This window comes from Pelodiscus sinensis, chromosome 4, assembly GCF_049634645.1.
Source record: "Pelodiscus sinensis isolate JC-2024 chromosome 4, ASM4963464v1, whole genome shotgun sequence".
Classification (NCBI taxonomy): Eukaryota; Metazoa; Chordata; order Testudines; family Trionychidae; genus Pelodiscus; species Pelodiscus sinensis.
The window spans coordinates 117,654,728-117,676,101 of record NC_134714.1 but is presented as its reverse complement, the minus strand read 5'-3'; the positions used below and the strand labels follow the sequence as shown (position 1 = coordinate 117,676,101).

At 42.5% G+C, this 21,374-nt stretch overlaps 1 protein-coding gene and 1 long non-coding RNA gene across 4 annotated transcripts in view; one reads left to right on the top strand and one right to left on the bottom strand.

Moving 5' to 3' along the window:
• Positions 1-21,374, top strand: part of BRSK2 (BR serine/threonine kinase 2) — a 502,819-nt gene that overhangs the window by 159,301 nt on the left and 322,144 nt on the right. The gene's annotated exons all lie outside the window — the stretch shown is intronic.
• Positions 15,686-21,179, bottom strand: LOC142829248 (uncharacterized). Of its 2 annotated transcripts, none has more exons than XR_012903674.1 (3): positions 21,152-21,179; positions 19,422-19,562; positions 15,686-15,810 (listed from the first exon to the last, which is right to left on the bottom strand). It is a non-coding gene; the product is annotated as an uncharacterized LOC142829248 (long non-coding RNA). The 2 variants fall into 2 exon arrangements; XR_012903675.1 differs by lacking the exon at positions 21,152-21,179 and adding an exon at positions 21,035-21,135.

Here is a 21,374-nt window from a genome sequence, read left to right as displayed (position 1 = left end):
CTGCTTGCTCCCACACGGCAGCCCGGCTGAGCGGCGCAGAAGTCAGCCGAGCGCCACAGCGGGAGGCAAAGAGGGGCGGGGCGGTGACGTTCACGGCTAGGGGGCAGAGCCTGGAGCCGCTGTGATGCTGCACGTCACCACCTCGCCACCCTTCGCCTCCCACCATGGCACTCGGCTGACTTATGCGCCGCTCAGCCGGGCCGCCACAGGAGAGCAAGCGGCGCAAGCAGCCGTTTGGGCCCAGCACTCCACATGCAGCACGGGCTGCCCAGAGGGAACAGCCAGCATTTCAGGCAACAGCGCCCCCCAGAGGGAACAGCCAGCATTTCAGGCAACAACGCCCCCCAGAGGGAACAGCCAGCATTTCAGGCAACAGCGCCCCCCAGAGGGAACAGCCAGCATTTCAGGCAACAGCGCCCCCCAGAGGGAACAGCCAGCATTTCAGGCAACAGCGCCCCCCCCAGAGGGAACAGCCAGCATTTCAGGCAACAGCGCCCCCCCAGAGGGAACAGACAGCATTTCAGGCAACAGCGCCCCCCAGAGGGAACAGACAGCATTTCAGGCAACAGCGCCCCCCCAGAGGGAACAGACAGCATTTCAACATTACAGACTCTCAGACACTGGGCTAGTATATATATGATTTTATGTTCTAGTCAAGATAATTGTCCTCTATGAGCTTTACCACACTCAGCAGCTGGTTAACGTATACAAAAAACAGACCACAATTAAAAACAAACAAGCAGAAGAAAACCCCACGATCTTCACTTCAAAGAAATGCAGAAGCATTAAAAGTGCATCCTCACCTCATAAATCAATATGAAAGATAAAATTTTGGAGAGAGGGCCTATCTCTGTGAGTATTCTCTCTTGTTTTATAGCTTCTGTTTAGAGCTCACTAAGGTCACCACAGTGCCTTGGTATCCCTGGCACCTGGCTATTTCTGTAAACATCTCATAATGATTAGTATTTGTGCCCGTGGAGTACTTGAAGAGATAATTACTCATTAGTGGAAAATGGTTCTGGTGGAAGCTTATACCTGGCATGTTTTTATTACTAGGGAGAAATCTCATGTAAACACTGGCCAGCACTTATCAATCTTTATTCTAGCCTTTGTTTGGATTTCCCTCTCAGCATTTGAAATGGGTAATGCTAAAAGATCATATGTTGGAAGGAAGGAAGCTGTGTAAAAGACCATTTCACTCCCCACTACACTTTCTATAAGTAGGTGTTCACATTTGAGCCAAGGATTACTAATGGATTCCACGTTTCATCATGTCCAGACTGGGGAATAAAACTATCTAAAGAAAATGGCCCATAAAATACAGTACTCTTTTCCTGGGTCTGTACCACTAATATAGGATTTCTTGTGGGAACCCTTCATAAATTGTTGGTCTGCTTGGCTTCATTCAATCTCCTTGCCTAAAAACTTAACTGGTCCTTCCACTGCCTAAATGTTTTAAACATACTATAGACTTCCTTGTTATATCCTCCTTCATTTTTCAAACTGATTACTGCAATGTCCTCCCCTATCTGACCTCCCAGAGACTTGAATCACCCCATTCCAGCCTAAGCAGCGTCTGCTCCTCTGACACCATCACCTCTTTCAATCCTTCCATTTTCCCCACTTTCCAACATATCAGATTCAAGCTTCTTACCAAATCAGAGAAGCGTGAGGCTGGAAGGGATCCAGTGCACCCCTGGACATCTAGCCCAATCCTACATAGGATTATGTAATAACTAACCCATTCCTCACCTTCAAAGCCATCACCACTTCTTCCTCTCGCTGCATCACACACTGCCTTCTTTGTTGCATCCCTGCTGTGCTTGTTTGTCAGCTTCCCTGCTACCATACCCTTTATGCTTGGATCACTTTCCTCGAATTAAAATGCAGGACAATGTAGCACTTTAAAGACTAACAAGATGGTTTATTAGATGATGAGCTTTCGTGGGCCAGACCCACTTTGCTTCAGCTACCCCAGACTAACACGGCTACATCTCTACCACTTTTCCTCGAATTGATTCATAAGGCTGCTTCCTTCTTCAAAACTCTCCTCAGCAGCCATTTCTACTTGGCACCGACCAGCTTTCTGCCAGCTAAGGATGGCTGAGGGGAGTGGCAGGCAGGGTAGTTGATGGCATTTATTTATTCATGTATTTTGGGTAAGATTAAATATTCCAATGATGCTGGAAATCCCATCTATATAACTGTATGATCTTCTCTCCCAGCTTTCATCCTACTGTCTTTTCCCCTCATTTGTTGCACTTTGTTTCAAAATAGGTTCTAAGCTCTTCAGAGCAGTGGTCCTACCTACCTAAGTGTTTGTATCCCAGAGCGAGGCCTCAGTCCTGACTGGAACCTTCCCACTAACAACAATTTTAGGATGAGATTTTCAAAGGTGCCTTAGAAGACCTCTTTTAAACCCTTTTATAATCCCAGTCTTGGTCATCATATTTAATGCAGTGTGTCTATGGTATTTTTCCTTTCAAACTATGTCAGCGTGGTTCTTGTAACAGTAATGAAAACAGAGGCAGGAGGGTCTCTGGTGGAGGACCAAATGAGAGATAGCTCTTACAGCTTCAGTGCACGAGAAATAATGTCAGTCCTTTCAGGCAACCTGAGCCAGTAGGGACAACACTGCTAATACATGGAGTGCTCCAGGCCATGCCGTGGTTCAACACTCCTGCCATATGGTGGCAGGGAAGGCTTGATTCTCTGGCAGACATGGACTCTTCTGGTTGGATACAGCCTGCCTTCTTTTTATTCAAGTTTCAGGAGTTACAGTCTTGAGTTTTTTTAAGTGGTGTATATGTCAGTGCTCAGAAAGTGAGGACCTGAAAGTGCCACCATGTACTGTCCTAGTGCATCTCATTGCTGACCTGCAGTATATGCTGTTATCTGATACAGTGGGTCTCTATATAGTCCTGATAATGTAGTCAAGTCCTGGGGTGCCACACACTACTATAGTTCAATCCTTGCCCTGATCAGAGGCTTGTAATTGTCCCAAATTATTCAGCAGTTCTGTGAAGTGGACTGACACTCATGCAATGCTACTTCTGCAGATTCCAAGGGCAGAAAGGCTGATAATCATATAGTCTGACAGTCCATATGTAGCCTTTTCTTTATTTGAATTGAATCGAATGAGTCTGTATTAATTCACAGTGGGTTCCGCTCCTGTTGTGACAGTTTCAAGCTCACCAGAGTGAAAATCGTCTCTGGTGCTTTTCTCAAATTTGGAGACTCCAGGAATGTATGAAGACCGAGGATAATGACCAGGGCATGTGCAGATCGCCCGAACCCGGCTCTTCCAGGTTGCAATCTACTTGCCATGGGCGAGTAGATTGTATTATTTGTCGAGCCCTGATAATGACCATAGATACAATCAGCAGTACAAAGTTTTATCTGATCTACAGCTTTTATTAAAGCAGCAAATAAAGTTACAATTATTACCCTTGCATGTATAAATTCTTCAAAAACCTATTCAGTGGCTAATACTGTCGCCATACTCACAGCCCCAAAGATTTCTAGCGTCTGATGGATCTGTCCAGCAATGATCATTGATAGAGGGATGGTTCATGCTGGGATCTTCTGTCCCACTTTTACCCAGCCAGGGAACCTCTTTTGTATTGTTGTTCTGACTATACCTAATGTCTTACATGTATGGATGAGGGTTTCAGCACTTTTCCATATCTGTACTTCCATTGCACATTAATATTGGGATGCCCCATTTTTCATTGCAGTTTTTTAGTTCCACTTATTTTCATTATATTTGCTGTGTCTATGGTATCCTGCAGTCAAAGTAGGACATACTATGATGTTACAATCAGGTGTCATGTGCTCTTGGACAGAATATTGCAATATATTTTTCTGCAGCTATGTCTAGACTGCAGCCTTTTTTTGGAAGAAGCTTTTCCGGAAGAGATCTTCCAAAAAAACTTCTTCCAAAAGAGAGTGTCAACACTGCCAAAGTGCATCAAAACAGCCATCTGCTTTTTTGACAGCGTCCACACTGAATGGATGCTATCTTGCATATAAGCTATGATTAATATGGATGGAGTGGCCACGAGGACACCTGTGCTTTTTCCTCTTTCCTCTTCTTGCAAAAGAAGTCCCTCTTCCCCATCCACACACACCTTTTTCCAAAAGAGCGCTTTTGGAAAAAGGCTTCTTCCTCGTAGAAAGAGGTTTACCAATGTCAGAAAAAACTCCTTTTCTTTTGATTTTTTTTCAAAAGAACGCGATTGCAGCGTGTATTTAAGAAAAGTTTTTTTCAGAAAAATGGACTTTTTCAGAAAAAAACTCTGTAATCTAGACATAGACTGGAACTTTACCCATTCATTCATTCTTTCCAATAATCATATATCCTTACTGGCAGAAGGGTATTCCTAGGTCACCTTCTCATGTCAAGTGTTCTCAACTAGTGTTTCTCAACCAGTGGTATGAGAACCCATGGGCTACATCTACACTGAAGGCTTCTTGCGCAAAAACTTACGGAGAGTCTACACTGCACACGTGTTCTTGCGCAAGTAAATTTACAGTAAAGCATCAGAAGAGAGGGCTTCTTGCGAAAGAGTTATTCCTCTCCCCATGAGGAATAAGCCCTCTTGTGCAAGAGCTCTTGCACAAGAAGGCAGTGTGGATGGGCAACAGGGGTTTCTTGCGCAAGAAATCCCTATGGCTAAAATGGCCATCAGAGCTTTCTTGTGCAAGAGAGTGTCCACCCTGCCATGGACGCTCTTGCGCAAACGCACATGGCAGTGTGGATGCGCTCTTGCGCAAGAACTTTTGCACAAGAAGCCTGCAGTGTAGACTTAGCCTTAGGGGTACTCGAGAGAAGTCTGGGAGGGTACGTCAACACAACTGAAATTTGGAGAAAACTGAATTTTTGTTTTAAGTTTTACAGCGTTTTATTGGTTTTTTTTTTTTTTCTACATCCAAAAATTTCATCGCCCGCCCGGCTACGATTAAGTTGTTTAAACAATGTATAGCAACGGTAGACAAAAATTTTGTGTGTCTGAAAACTGTAGGTACTGGGGGTACTTATAATTTTTTTTAAAAAAAGGGGTACTTTATAAAAGAAGGTTGAGAAACACTGTTCTAAACTGTGTGGCCTAGTATGGCTAAGCTAAAAGCCTGTAGGCCTTGAATTACAGCCATGCTTTACTTAAATAGCTAATATACACTCATCACTCTTGAATACCTTTCTCTCTCATACTTCTATAATCCTACAACTTAAATCTATTTCTCAAACATTTATTACATACGAAATACCATGTGAATTGACCATAAAACTCAACACAGTGATAAATGGATGCAAAATGATCCACTGGCTATAAGTATAACAGAAGTCATAGAACTTTCCTACATTAATTCTGAAAGTATCTTTTAGAAAAACTTTTATTTAAAAATTGTCAGTGATGAAGAATCCACCTCCACTCAGTCTTTGGTAAGCTATTCCAAAGGTTAATTATTATCTCTACTAAAAATGTCCAGTCTGAATTTATCTAGCTTCAGCTTCTAACCATTGGATCGGTTATCTGTCTCTGCTAGATGGAAAAGTCCATTATTAAATATTTGTTCCTCATACAGATACTTGTAAACTGTATTCAAATCAGCCCATAAACCTCTTTTTTAAAGCTAAATAGACTGAGTCCCTTGAGTCTATCTAGAAAAGGCAGGTTTTCTGATCCTTTAATTATTATCATGGCTCTTTTCTGAACCCTTTACAGTTTATCAACATCCTTCTTGAGTTGTGGGCACCAGAACTGAAAGCAGTGGCCCCAGTCCCAAATACTGATGTAAAATAATCTCTCTACTCCTACTCAAGATTGCTCTGTGTTTAACATCCAAGGATTGCACTAGCCCTTTTGGCTACCATGTTACACTAGGAGCTCATGTTAAACTGACTGTTCACCATGACCTCCAAATCTTTTTTAGAGAGTCACTGCTTCCAAGGATAGAGTCCTTTTTCCGGTAAATATGGCCTACATTTTTTGTTCCTACATGTATACATTTATATTTTCTGATATTAAAATACATATCATTTGCATGTGTCCAGCTTACCAAGCAGTCCAGATTGCTTTGTATCAAAGACCTGTCCTCTTCATTATTGACCACTCACCCAATTTTTGTCTCATCCACAAACAGTGATGAGTTGTTAACAAACTGTGTTAACTCACATAGGGCCAAGAATTGATTCCTGTGGTACTCCACTAGAGAAACACTCATTTGATGATGATTCTCTCATTACAGTTACATTTTGAGTCAGGCCAGTTAATCATGTAACTGGGTCTAGCTTTTAAATCACAATATCCTGCACTACCAAATCAAATGCCTTACAGAAGTCTGTGCATTTTTGTAGCCATGTTGGTCCCAGGATATCAGAGACAAGATGGATGAGGTAATATCTTTTATTGGATCAACTTCTGTTGATGAGAGAGGTGAGCTTTGAAGCTGACATGGTGCTTTTCTTCAGGTCTAGAATACTGAGGCTATGTCTACACTGGCAAAATTTTTGTTCTTCAGAGGTAGTAAATCCCCCTCTCAAAAGACAAAAGTTTTTCCTCCCGAAGTGCCAGTGTGAATAGCACACTGTTGGCAGGACTGCTCTTATGTTGACAACATGAACACTGCTCATTGGGGATGGAAGTATTTTGTCAGCAAAGGAACTGACAAACAGAGGCTACACTACCCTGACTGCCAGTGGGGGGGGGGGGGGGGGTGGAGGATGCAAAGGGGGCATTTGTCCTGGGGACCGGTGATTCAAAGGGGTCCAGGGTGCCCAGCTGCTGCTGCCACTACTGTGGCAGTGGCCAGAGCCCCAGACCCTTTAAATCACTGCCAGAACACCACACTGTACACACTGTGGAGCCGGGGGAGCCACAGTTTGGGTGGCATGGAGGAGTGGCTTTCCCTGGCCTTGTCCCTTTGGCCTGTGGCCCCGCCTCTTCTGGGACTGCAGAGCCAGCTCTCCCTCCACCTTGCCCAGGGGATCTTGCAGGCTTTTGGCTCCCCTGACACTGCTTGACTTTTAGCCACACAACTGTGGAGTGTTGAGGAAGCCTAACTCCTAGTGTCATTGCCAAACACAAGGTGGAACAGATTGTTTAGCCTGAGCAGTTAACAGGTATTTCAAGAGACAATTCAAGACAAAGAGGCCTGTTAGCACCTCTCTAGTACAAGGAAGTAAAAGAAGGTGGGAGAAGAGGGGGAGCAGCTGGCCAGGGTAGCTGAAAGTGGATTACAGATTGTTGTAATAAGAGGCAACCCACTGTCTCTATTCAGTCCATGATTTTTAGTGTCTAGCAAAGTTATGAATTTAGGCTCCCAGGCTCATCTGTTGAAAGGGCTGTGCAGGTTTCCTTTGAGGACGCAGACTGAGATGTCAGATATGGAGTGATTGCTTTGTGAGCAGGGTTCACCCACAGGCGATGTGGCATTTTTGTCTTTTATCATTTTCCTGTGTGAGTCCATCTGAGAGCACAGTGATTGAAGGACAGAAGAGGGGGTTTCAGGAAAAGATTTTTTTTTTCCTGGATGTGATTTGGGATGTTAAATATCAGTTAATTGAATAGTCAAGTAACCTCATGAGTTCTTATCAGTTACTTGACTATTCTGTAGTCCCTGGGAGTGGGGGTGGCAGCCAGTGCACTCCAGCCGTACTTTCAAGGCGCCTCCTGACACTCTATACTGCTGCCTCTGTATCAGAGGCAGCAATATGGGGTACCAGGTGGGAGTTGGTCCGTGAGGGGAGCCAGTTGAAAAAACAGCTCCCCTCACGGATTGGCTGCCTGTCACCCTGCGCTGCTGTCTCTGATACAGTTCTGGAGCAAGCTGGAACTGAGCCAGGTTTTCTGCCTGTCTGGCTTCTAATACACTTTAAATGCAGAGCCGCAGCGGGGCTAAGTCCTGGATCCAGCATAAGCAAGGACTGAGCCAGCCTGATAAAAAATTTACTGGCAGGGGTGGGGGGAATACATGTAGTCTATCACATTAACCTATAAGCTTTTGCATATTGGTTAGTTGACTACACTGTTACATCCCGAGATGGGATCCCTCAAGTATGAGTTGTATATTTTGGTGATACCTCTGTAGGGTTCAATAAGGGGTTGTAAGTGAGACTTGAGGATACGAAGTCAGAAGGATTTTATTTCTGTATTGAAGCAGATTCTCTTGGGGGTTCTGACTATCCTATTCTATGATGTGATGTACTTCTCTGGAGAAGTGTCTTTGATTGGTGAAGGTAGTTTTCAGTGAGCAAGGGTGTATATACTGGAGCATATTCTGTGGTATCTGAGTACCTGGCTGTACATAACAGTTATCGTGGTGTTTTGGGGGTGGTTACTTCATTTTTGAAGATAGGTGTAGTAACTTGTGGATTTCTTGTATAGCTAACTGTAAGGTATCGTTGTGGAAGCTCATTGTGGTATCTGGGAAGTTGATGCTGTGTGTAGGCATGTTCCAGAGAGAATATAATGGCCTGAAGGTGGTGGCTGAGGTTGTGGAAATCAAAGAGGGAGTTTAAGTTGTCTGTTGGCATACTGGCGATCCCCTGGATGTGCCTATATTTGGATAAAGTGTTTATTGTTAAATGTAAAATTGTTATGGGTGTGGATGAAATGGATGAGTTTGGCAATGAGTTCAGGGTGAATACCATTACCATTTTCTTGTAAATATGTGTAGGAATGATGTCATCTCACTGGGCATCAACTTCCCTTGCAATGATGGCATAGCTGCCTGTCTCAAATATTCATTTAGCTTTTTTCCAGTCTTCTGGAATACTCCTGGTGTTCCAAGATGTATTGAAAGTCGACATTGATGGTCCATCAGAATCCTCAGTCAGCTCTATTAAAACTCTTGGATGCAAGAGTTACTTTAAAAATGTCTGTCTTTAGTTTATAAATGTCTAACTTTAGTAGCTGCTGTTTCACATCCTCCTGAGATACTAGCAGAAATGAAAGAGTTCTTTATCATACTATATGTTTATAGCATCTATTTTCCCCAAACACAGAACAGAAATATTTATTGAATATTCCCACCTTTTCACGTTATTATTACTCTCTAAACTCATTTCACACTTGTCATGAAACAGATTTGAAGCCATCTCCCTCTGGGCCCAAATGAAAGCCAACTGAAGCCAATGGAAAGACTCTGATTTGTGTCACTAATCCACTCTCATTCACAAAAGTTCAAATATTCTGGAGGAAGAAGGGGCTGGAAACTCTCTTCTCACACATCCTACTCTGCCCACCTCTGAGTCTCTGATTTAGATTATCATGTTGAAAACCAGTTCATATTGCATTTGGTGCTGTATATAGGATTGTGTTAGGATACACATTTAAGCAGTTAACTGATGAGCTTGGGCTCATCAGTTAACCTTCATGGTTACACACAATACCCCCTCAAGCTGCTGCTTCTGTATCAGAGGCAGTAGTGTGGGGGGCGGGAAGGGTAAGCAGGTGGGTGCTGGTGCTCATAGGCTGGCGGCTTTTAAGCAGGCTCCCAAAGAGCACCTGCTGCCTGCTCCCCCAACAACGTGGTGGGTGGCAGGTGGGAGCTGGTACATGCAGGGAGTAGGGATGTAAGCGACTAGTCGACTACCTGATAAGCAAATGCGTATCGCATAGCTGAGTAGTAACTCAAGTAGTTACTTCCTGCGAGCACTGACTTCCATGGATCCGCCCCCTTCTCCCGCATGTAAATATGTAACCCCTGAAAATTTTGGAGGTTACAGGTTTACAAAAAAAATTGTTAACATCTCTAGCTATAACCCTATTGTTAAATTCTACCTGGAAGAAAAGATGCTTTGGATTCTGGATCTGTCTCTGTCAAAAAAAATGTACAATTGTGTGAACCTGATTAGTGGCTAACTGGCAGACATAGGGATGCATTTGTTCATGTAACTCTTCTTCCTTCCTTAAATTGTCCATAGTGTCTGCCCATACTTTATGCAAGAGTACGTGGCACATATCATCAGAGGCCGAAGGTTACTGAATTCAGTGGTCAAGCCTTAGGAAAAAATACAGTGCAAATCTGATCTAGCCATAACTCATGAAACATTTATTTTTGAAAAAAATAGTTATTAATTAGTTACAAATGAGATTTCAGTGTTATCTTTGTCAAGGAAAAAAATCTTTTGTGTTAGGACTGCTTTCTCAATAAGTTAGTGGACTAACTCTTTCCTTAAGGTTGCATCTTCACAGCACCCTAAACTCGAAATAAATTGCATATCTTATATCAAAACTATTTTGAAATAGATTATTTCGAAAATTGGTGCATCTACACAGTGCCAAATTTCAAAGTAACGAGCTATTTCGAGCCATTGCATATCCCTCATGCAAAATATTTCGAAATAATGGGCAGCTTGTGTACCTGTGGTATCCTGAAATAGCAGAGACATACCCTAAGATTCCTGTCTCCGGAATATCGCAAAATTAGCTCTTGATGAATGTGTGAAGAGTTAAAGTAGAGGAACAGAACCTGCATTACAGCATCGGTTAATATTTCAATTTATTTATAGAGTTGCCTATGTTTGGGATAGGAGGAAAAAGAAAGGCAAATGTGCATGGTTTGGAGAAAGATTTCATTTGCTGTCTCTGTGTTTTAGTGGCTCTCTCTGTGTGTATTTTTGCAATTATGTAACAAAACGAAAATATCCTATTTAGCTTCTGAAGTTTCCTAGAAATTGGCTGCTTCCTTGTGTATCTGTTTGCACTGGTAAATTGAAATGCTTGAGTTTTCATCTCATCTGACAATCCATCATTTCTAACATTTAGGGGAAAACTAATAAAACAAAATTCAATTTATTAATAAAAGAAGGGATTTATTTTATTCCTATTTCAAGTGCATCTGGATCACGGTAGGGCTCAAGACATGCAATCTTTTCAGAATTCCCAATTTCCTTCTTTTTTATTCATTGTCTTTTTGCATTTGTGACCCATGGGTAGTAGTCCTCCAAAACCAGAATGTTGGGTGAAAATCCTGAGATTAGGCTAGTGCATTTCCAAAGTCTGTGCTGTTGTCATGCTATTATTATTTATTATACTTAGGCTTGGAATCATTTGATTTTTATTTTATATATAATTGTGATGAATAATATCAAGGTTTATTTTTAAGCATTTTTCCATTTTTATCAATTTAAATTTTCACAGTTGTGCAAAATTATCTATTTTAATCATTTTGTATGGATTTAAATGTTCACAGAAGAAATTCTGGGAGGGCAGACAATAATTATTTTATGACTGCAGGTATTGAAATTCAATAAGTTAAACCTTTGTAACCATTAAAACACAAATTGTGACTATTACATGTCAAAAGATACAAAGTAAATATCCTTAAATCAAACTCTAATAAGTTCCCAAGCCTAATTTTTCTCACTTGACCTAACCACAAATGTCAGTTATTATTGATGGAATATCTCGTGTGTGTGTGTGTGTGTGTGTGTGTGTGTGTGTGTGTGTGTGTGTGGTGAAATTGACATTTATCAATATTTACTGATAAAAATCTAATCCTTCTAAATGAAATTATATAGCGCTATACATGTCCCTAAACCTTTACAATTTTTTAAAAGAACAAGCTCCCTATTCTGAAAATCTCAGTTGAACTCAGGCAAATAAAGAAATGCACAGGACAATAGCGTAGGCATAGAAATGTGTGGAGACATGATCGGGAGGCAATCCATTTAAAAAGGCTTCTTAATAAGGGAGTAAGTCCCAGAGGGTACGCTTACCCAGTGGTGTTATTTCGGAGTAACTGTTATTTCAAAATAACTTGGTCCGTGTCTACACTACAAGCTGTTATTTCAACATAATGTTGAAATAATGGCAAGCTGGAGGACTTCTTACTCTGATTCCTGTAACCCTCATTTTACAAGGAGTAAAGGAGGTCAGAGGAAGAGTTTTCTCTACCTCAGACTTCCTGCTGTGTAGACAGCGCCAAAAGCTGAATTAAGCTATTTCAACTAAAGCTACGCAATTGAAATAACTGAATTTCATAGCTTATTTTAGATTTAGCCCTGCTGTGTAGACATACCCAAACTGATTTGAATAAAAAAAAAGATTCAGTAAAAATCCTTCCTCGTCCATCATGGTAGTCAAGAGAGAAGGGTTTAAAAATGCTGGAACAAATGCCACATGCCACATTAATTATAATTGCTTGTATTCAGATAGGATCCTGTTCTATAGTCCTTAATCATGCAAAGAGTCCTTTACACAGGTAGTCTCACGGAGGCCCTCAAGATTACACATATTAGTAACAGTTGCAGGACCAGGCATGTAGAATTTGGAGAAAGCTGAAGCAGTCTGAAGAGAGCTGGTGGAACCAAGCAGGGCAGTTGCAGACAATTAATGCATGAATTAGAAGGGAAACACATAAGCTCCTCCAGTACCCCACTGTGTTGTTCATATGGTTATAGGAAATCTTCCCCATTTTCTCCTGCTGATGCTAGGTGAAGGGAGGTGGGCAGCTGACAGAATGAATGATGGCTTCTCCCATCCCAGTGCCTTGCTGTGATGGAGTGACACATTTAACCTCCCCTGCTTCTGCTGCAGTTGGTGAAATGAATTATGAGACCCTCTGCATCCCTGGTGGTGCTGACCATCTCAAGGGGCGTAAGCAGCTGCTGTAATTTGGGAGTTCTATTCCAGCTTTAATGCCATTTCGAAATCATGCACATTTCTCTGCCTGGAGACCCCAGGCTGCTTTGAATATGGAGCTCATCTTCCTAGGGAATAAGGGGGAGGGGAGGCTGGTGATGGAAGATAAGAAACCTGCACAGAATTACTAATCAGGCTCTGCCCTGTGTCTTCACAGGCTGCAGATGGCTTCTTGCTGTGTTGTAAGCCTATCAAAGAAAAACACCTTCCTCGTCAGGCTCATGGAAAGTGCTTTGTGCTTCTACTGCACAGTATACAGAGGAGGAAAACGGGGTGCTGTCCCCTTTCTTAGATGATTGTGGAAGTCTAATTAAGTCAGTAACTTGCTTGCAGGGAAATGGTCATCAATAGTATTAAAGCAAATAGCGAATGACAATCTGTACCTCTTTTCATCTTCTTTGAATGGTTACTATCACCTGCCAAATGACAGCTGCTTGCTATACTCCTACTGGGACACAGCTATGAGGCTTTCTTGGCTTGATTTCTGGTTTTATATCTTCATCATTTGGTTTTGCCTGTTATTTCCTTTTGGACTCCAGAGCTAAGATTACCTGCGTTGAGATATGAGTAGCAAGAGTGAAAGGGGAAGGTGGTTCTGTCTTTCTGGGAGGCAGGAAAACAGGAATGACTACAAAAGAGAAGTAGGGTTACATTTTATTGCCTGTAGGAATCCACAAGAAAATGTTATCTCCTCACAGTTAGAAGATTAAAGAACATGTAGGAGAGGGAATAGAGAAAGAATTAGTAGCGTGCCAGTTATTTAACTATTAATATGATCTATAAATTGAAATGTTCCATCTATCATCACTACATCACTTCTTTGAAATGTTATAGGAAGAGAATCAAGCATCTAAATTGTTGAGTTCTTTTCAATACTGTAAAAGCCTTCAAGATTTCAGGGTTCTTGCTAAAGATGAGCAGAGAGTGAAAACAAACTCTTCTGCAAAGATTGACTCAAACCAACAAGCAAACTTTCAGTTTGGTAGTGTGACAGGTGCTTTTGTGTGCGCTTTCTGGCGACTTTCAGGTGTTTGAGCTTCGCTAGCCATTAACTCTCATGAAAAGTGCACTGTTAGTTTGAATGTTTTCCAAAAGCAAATTTAGAGGCACAGTTTGTTGTGTTGATTAGTTATGTGCTACGTGACACTGCTTCCTTTGTGTTTGGCAGGCCTGCCGACGGGGCAAAAAGGGCAATTGCCTCAGGGCCTGGCAATTCAAAGGGGCATGGGGCTCCCAGCCACTGACACTGCGGTAGCCGCATCCCTTTAAATCATCATCAGAGCCCTACACAGTGTTCTCCAAGTGGCTCTGAGGGATGGGAGGGACATGCCATGCTCTGGGCAGTGTTTAAGGCTGGCTGCCCCAGCCCTGCCCCTTCTGCCTAAGGCCCCATGACTTCCAGGGGCATGAAGCCACTTGCCCTGCCTCAGCTTGCCCAGGATCCCATGGAGGCTGTCAGCTCTCCTGGTGTTTGCTTGGTTAAGCAAGTTATGTAAGTTACAGCACAGATGTTTTGTTAGTCTATAAAGGGCTACCAGACCATTTGTTGTTGTTTTTAGCACAGATTATGTATTTTCTTATAATAGCTACAGTTCTACCAAACTGCACATCAAGAAGTAATTGCTAAAAAAAAAAATCATGTATCATTTTGTTTAGGAAATAAATTCTCTAATTTGACAGTTTGTTTGAGAAAAGATGAAGAAAGGGACAATACATCAGAGAGGGCTTGTTTCAAATAATTTGCTCATTTCTATGTATTTATCAGATTTTCTTTGTGTGTGTGTGTTTTTGTGTGTGTGTGTGTGTATGTATACACATAAATATATATTCGTAATTACTTTAATGGTGCAAATGGCCTTGAATAAAAAAAAAGGGGGGTAACAATTTTATGTCCACTGAATCTGGTCCAGGTTGGAACTTAGTCTCCTGGATTTTGTTTATGAACACAACTTCTTTTTTCTGAGATTTGCCTCTGAAGAGTAGAATTCCGTCTTCTCCAACAAAGATATGTGAGAACTTGAAATATTCTTACAGTACTGACAATCTTCCTCTTGAACGTTTCTTTTATGGCTTAGAACTATGGTGGGTTTTTTTCCCCAGAAAACTGTTGCTCACTTTTTTTTATAATCCCCTGAAATTTCATTCAGTATTTTTTTGAATAAAATGATGGAAAAATACTTCATGTTTGGAAGGTGTTTCATCTGAGCTGAGTAATGTTGTTTTCTAAATCAGCTGCTCAAAATAGAGAGAGACTGCCATCAAGAAGGCTTCAGGGAGCTCTTACTTGCTTTTATTGAGAAAAATGTGACAGTATTCTGCTGGGTGAAGAATAAGTGATATATAACAGAAAATGATTGTTCTGTGGTGAGGACACACAGCTGGGAGCCCGGATATCTAGATTCTGTTCCTGATTCTGCCAAAATCTTTCTCTGTGACATCGGATAAATCACTAAACCTCTGTGCGCCTCAGGCTTCCCCTCGACAAAATGGGCATGGTATTTAACTAATCACACAGTAGCGTTGTGAGATATATTTTGTTGATATTTCTAAAACATTTTGTCATCTTGACATGAAAGGTGCTGTAAAATGCGAAGTATTAAATAGGTGAAAACTGACTTAGGTGAGTTTTAGTTTTGTGAGTCTATTTTTCTTCATAGGAAGTGCATATTTGGACTGCAGAAGGGGACTGTATTCATTCAGAAAATCTGGTAGGAAAGCTTACATGGATTCGTGAGAGTTTCCTAACCTTTATGGGCAATGGTTTTAATTATCAGTTTAAGACCTTAGTGGATTCACTGAGTGATGCAAAGCAGCTGTAATGTATCACCTCAACCTCACATTTAATTGTGTGCTCTCTAAACTTCTGTTCATCTTAGAGTTGTTCAAACACTTGTGATTGTGAAACCATAGTGAAGAGCAAACCTAAATCCATGTTAATTTAGAGCATTAGCCCTTTAAGGCATGAAGAACAGTTGTGGTGCATGCGGCTCAACACAGACGCTCAGCTTTGAGAAACCTACTGTACTTATTGAAGCCAGGAATCTTAGTTCTCAAATGCATAATTGTAACTGGTAAATACTGTTCTCTGTGATGGTGGTGCTTCTACTGCTCAGAGTATGACAAAGACTGAGAAGCCCCGGAGTTAGGGTCCATTTGGAAGCTGTTGACATTTAGAAGAAGAGAATAAAAGAACATGCATGAATTAACAAGAAATGTTTAGGCTCAGTAGCTTCTATTCAGTCACCAACTGTCATGCTGTGTATTAATATATGTAGAATCAATATTTGCCAGGTGGCATTGATGAGCGAGCCCTGGTTCACCATATTCCTTTAATGTTTAGGGCTAAATGCTTTGCTTACTTCAGAGGCTCTGCCTCTGATTTCTAGGCTGATCAAAAAGGTTTCTCCTGTCCATGGTGCTGAAATCAAGTGTTTTTATTACCCCTAGACAAATATTTTTCTTCTGGCTGTCTGACACCATAAAAGTGGTAATGGAAGAGACTAGCCTTTACTGTTAAACTTACATGTAACAGGGTTGACTTCAGCCAACATGCTGAATCAGTGACAAATAAATTCAAACACTGTTGCTTCTTCCTTTTCTTTTGCGGCGCTTCCCCCTAATTTTTTTTCTAACAGTATCTCCTAGCTTGTTCCCCAGGATGAATAGTTGATATTGGAACACCTATCACACTATTTCAAAGTACTAATTATTCAGGCTGTCTAGGACAGGAATGTAATATAGCAACGTCCTTTCCCCATTCCCACATTGCAAGTCGGGGGAAGTGGATAAAACTGTTGCTGTTTTATTTATTCATACTTCCCTTTCCTTTAGATCTCTCTCCTGCTCCTCCCCCTAAATATTGCATTTGAAGTTGTGCTGTGATCTTTACCACATACTGTTTCTTTTTATTTTAATGATTTTATTAGCAGTTTTTAATTAACGCCTGCTCTTTTCCCTCCCAAACTGCCAGCCAGGAGGGGAGTGCCACTTAACAAACAACGTTGAGCTGTTTGTATTCTACTTTATTTTCACTATGCAGCGTGCCAGAACATCTGTAGCACGATACATTATGGATTATGAAGCAAAAGCACCTTTCAACAGTCGGAAGCATAGTCCAGATAAATATTCCAAATCATATTGAATATGTATGGATAGCCTTTAGCCTCATAAGGAAACTGTTGTAGTGAGACAGGCTCTAAGCTATTTTTACCAATTCATTAAATATTGTAGCCTGTCTCTGGACCAAAGCACCATGACACGTTTCCTGGTAACTGAAAGAGCTGATCCCAGTAATTTCAGACCCAGTCCTGCAAGTGCTCTCAGCTCTCACTAAAGTAATAGGGGCCTCGACATCTCTCAGATGGCACCAGTAACTTGCAGAATTGGCCCATTAAGGCTTGATTCTGTGCTGATGTAGTCAGTAGAAATTTTATCTTTGATTCAATGGATGCTGAAGGAGCAGGTCCTTGGGGGACAAGTTCTGACCTATGATACACCTCATGCAATGGGATCCTGTGCTGGATATTTATTCAGAGCCAAATCCTCAGTGTTTAAGCTGTAGGAAAACTAAAAGGGTATGTCTATACTACAAAGTTAATTCAAACTAACAGAAGTTAGTTCGAATTAACTAACAGAAGTTAGTTCGAATTAACTTTGATAGGCGCTACACATACAAACTGCTAGTTTGAACTTAATTTGAACTAGCGGAGCGCTTAATTTGAACTAGGTAAACCTCATTTTATGAGGACTAACGCCTAGTTCGAATTAAGGGCTGTGTAGCCACTTAATACGAACTAGTGGGAGGCTAGCCCTCCCCAGCTTTCCCTGGTGGCCACTCTGGGCACCACCAGGGAAACTCTTCTGCCCCCCTCCCGGCCCTGGAGCCCTTAAAGGGGCACGGGCTGGCTACGGTGCCCATGCCAGGTGCAAGCCTGCCAGCACCCAGCCAGCAGACCCTGCACCTGGCACGGCTCGAGCCAGCCACCCGCTGCCACCCAGCCCTTCACCTCTTCCCGGGACCAGGCTGGCGGCTCCTGGGAGCCTGCCCGGGTCCGCAAGAGGCGGGTGCCCACCTGGTCTAGTGTGGACATCGTGGACCTTGTCCACGACCTCTGCACTAGGCACAGGAAAGTGGCTGTCTAGGGCAGGATAGCTGCCAGCCTGGCCACCCAGGAGCAGGTTTGCATGAAAATCAAGGTGGTCCAGTGAGACCTCCGACCCTGAGCCCTGAGCTTAGAATGGCCGTACTGGGTCAGACCAAAGGTCCATCTAGCCCAGTAGCCTGTCTGCCGCCAGCGGCCAACCCTAGGGACCCTGGAGGGGATGGACCGAAACAATGACCAAGACATTTGTCTCGTGCCATCCATCTCCAGCCTTCCACAAACAGAGGCCAGGGACACCATTTCTACCCCCTGGCTAATAGCACTCCATGGACCCAGCCTCCATGAACTTATCTCACTTCTCTTTAAACTCTGTTCTAGTTCTAGCCTTCACAGCCTCCTGCAGCAAGGAGTTCCACAGGTTGACTATTTGCTTTGTGAAGAACAACTTTCTGTTGTTAGTTTGAAGCCTGCTACCCATTCATTTCATTTGGTGTTCTCTAGTCCTTCTATTATGGGAACTAATGAAGAACTTTTCTTTATGCACCCTCTCCACACCACTCATGCTTTTATAGACCTCTATGATATCCCCCCTCAGTCTCCTCTTTTCTAATCTGAAAAGTCCCAGTCTCTTTAGCCTCTCTTCATATGGGACCTGTTCCAAACCCCTGATCATTTTAGTTGCCCTCCCCTCTCCCACCCTCTCTCTTCCCCTCTCCAACCTCCTTTTCCCAGTCTCTCCGAGTTTTGTTCAATAAAGAGAGTTTCTATTTTTGAACACACGTGTCCTTTATTTTTTACATCAGGAAGGGGGCTTAGGGAGGGGTAAATGGAAGGAGGTGAGGGAGAAATGGGGTACGAGCCCCCAATGGGGAGGACTGGGGTGGCTCTGCGGGTTCCTCTGGGTGGAAGCTCTCCTGAAGCCCCCCGATTGACCCCCTCCGGATGGCAGCCTGCGGCAAGTGCTGCCGGGCTGATGGACAAATGCTGTGATGTGCCAAGTGTGGGCACTCGGGGCACTCGAGGCCAGGACTGCTTGCAAGCGGGGAACCCCTGAGAACTGTCTGTCCGGGGTGGGGGTCGGGTCCCTTTAAGCACAGCCCTCGGCTAGCCTGAAACAGCAGCTCCGCGCTCTAAGTCCTAATCTGATGCCCTGCCGGCACTGCTTTCTGCCATCCTTAACCTCGGTTCAGGGTCCACTCAATGTGGACATGCTAGTTCGAATTAGCAAAATGCTAATTCGAACTAGTTTTTAGGTCTAGATGCACTAGTTTGAATTAGCTTAGTTCGAATTAACTAATTCGAATTAAGTTAGTTCGAATTAGTGCTGTAGTGTAGACATCCCCAAATAGACTTTTAACTAAATAATGCAGAGTTCTCAGTGCTGTGGGCTAAGGCCTGAGAATTGCCCAAATGTTTAAACCGTTGTTTTTGTTTTTAAAGTCTATTCCTGTGTCCTGTTTAAGTCAAGCCTATCAAGAGCTGTACCATTGCACAACCCTGGCTTGTTAGAGAGCACCAGAGAGATCTGGGGTAGAAATAGCTAATGCTGACTGTTCCACAGGTATCGTTCCATGCACAGGTGTTACAGTATGATCTATGAAGAATTCTAGGAAGGAGTTTCTTTCATCCATATCAGCCATTTGCAGCCCACTATAGCGCTAATACTTGCCTAACGCTACTCCTCTTCATCTTTCCACTTGACTCTATCACCATGACTGAGCCCGCCAGGTGCTGTCTTTCAGACCATTGCTCCAGAAGGTAATTTGTTGGACTCACTCATTCGACCGTCACTCAGTGGGGCAGGCAGCTCCTAATATAAAATAGCAATATTTACTTTTTTACGTAGTAAGCCATCTTGCTTTTCTGGTATTCATGTGGCATTTTCAAATCGAGTAGTATTACTGTTGATTTATATTGCAGTACTGTTTAGAGATCTTGTGACTTCATTGTGCTAGGTTCTGTACAGCGGGGAAAAAACAGTTCCTACCCCAAAAAGCCAGTCCTTTGTGGTGGGTGAGTTGATCACACATCACCTTGTGAGTTGCTTATTGTGAACACTAAAGCTGGCACCTATGCTTCATTGACTACACAAAACTCAAGGGTGTTGGATCTCTGTTTTTAATTGTAGCCTATCTCGTTCCATCTTAAAATCTGCAGGCTGAGACAAGTAGAGTTCATTTCAGTTTTACTTTTAAGAAAAAATGAAGGAGTGGTGGTGATTTACCTGAGATAGGGCTATCTTGGATTTAATGCAATAGCAAAACCTCAGGCTTTCAAAATAATGCTGTCAGGTCTGAAGAAACGCTTTACCTAGTGGAATTCTAGTTTTAATTTGTGAATTCAGCTCAGTCCTTGTCCCATAAACATCCTCTGCTATAAATATACTTACTAGTGGAATACAAAGTCATCTAATAGTTCTGGAACATTGAGCTCCTGATTCCTTAAGGGGGTGTTTCTCAAATAGGGTCACGGTCCCGCTTTGGGGAAACCGCTAGCGGGCCCACATCACTTTGTTTACCTAAAGGGTCCATAGCCACAGAGCTTCATAGCTTCCATTGGCTCTGGTGCACCATTTCCAACTAAGGGGAGCCAAGGAAAACAACATGGCCTAGGCCACCATTTCCTGCATCTCCTGTTGGCTGCAAACGGTGAACTGGAGCCAGAGGTGACCACAAGACTCCATGGCTATGGACTGTTTAGGTAAACAAAGCAGTGTGGGCCCAGTAGTAGCTTTCCCAAAGTAGGCCCATGGCCCATTATGAGAAAATGCTTTAAGATATGGGGCTTTCTTGCAGTCATCTCAGAAGGTGAGTTCACTAATGTTAGCAGTCACTGCATGGCATGTCAGACTCCTTTGGCTTTTGCAAACAGAAGAATGTGGTGGTTGTTCATTGGTGTGATTTTCTTTTTCCATATATGTTTTTTCCTCATCTGAAGAACAGTAACCCAGTTTCACGGTCTCAGTCATTGCTTTATCCTACTAAGTGGCACATAACAACAGAAAGTGTCATTCAAGCCCTTCATTGTGTTAGTTGTTGGAAAATAATCAAAGTTGTGTTACATAATAAAACAAAAACCACCCCCACCCCCATATTGCTATTGAATTATCCACAAGACCAAATAAATAGTATGCAGTACCTATTCCAAGTAAGGCATAGGATGTATTATTCAAGGGTCACATAGTGATACCAGAGAGGCATCAAATGCCAGACACCTCTGTATTTTGCTACATAGTATACCAAATTCATCCCTTGCATACACTCTAGAAATAAATGAACTTACAGCTGGGATAAATTTAGCTCAAGGAGTCTAGCAGCACTGAAACCTAGATCCTGCCACCTTCATTAATAAAATAGTGCCTAGCTCTGTGATTTCAATGGGACTGCTTAATGTACTTACTTCGCAGGCAACGTACGGGTGGTCGAATCATGCCCTGAGATAATTACATACTTTGTTCTGTGTGTTCACATCACAGTTGGCTTAGAATGTTTCAGCCCTTGACCTTCTTATTTCTTCCAACACCAAATGGCTTTCCACTCCCATTAAGTGACCATGTATGTGCACAGGGCCAATTAGCAATGTTTTCAATTGGTTAAACAAGTGCTGTATCTTGAAACAAGGT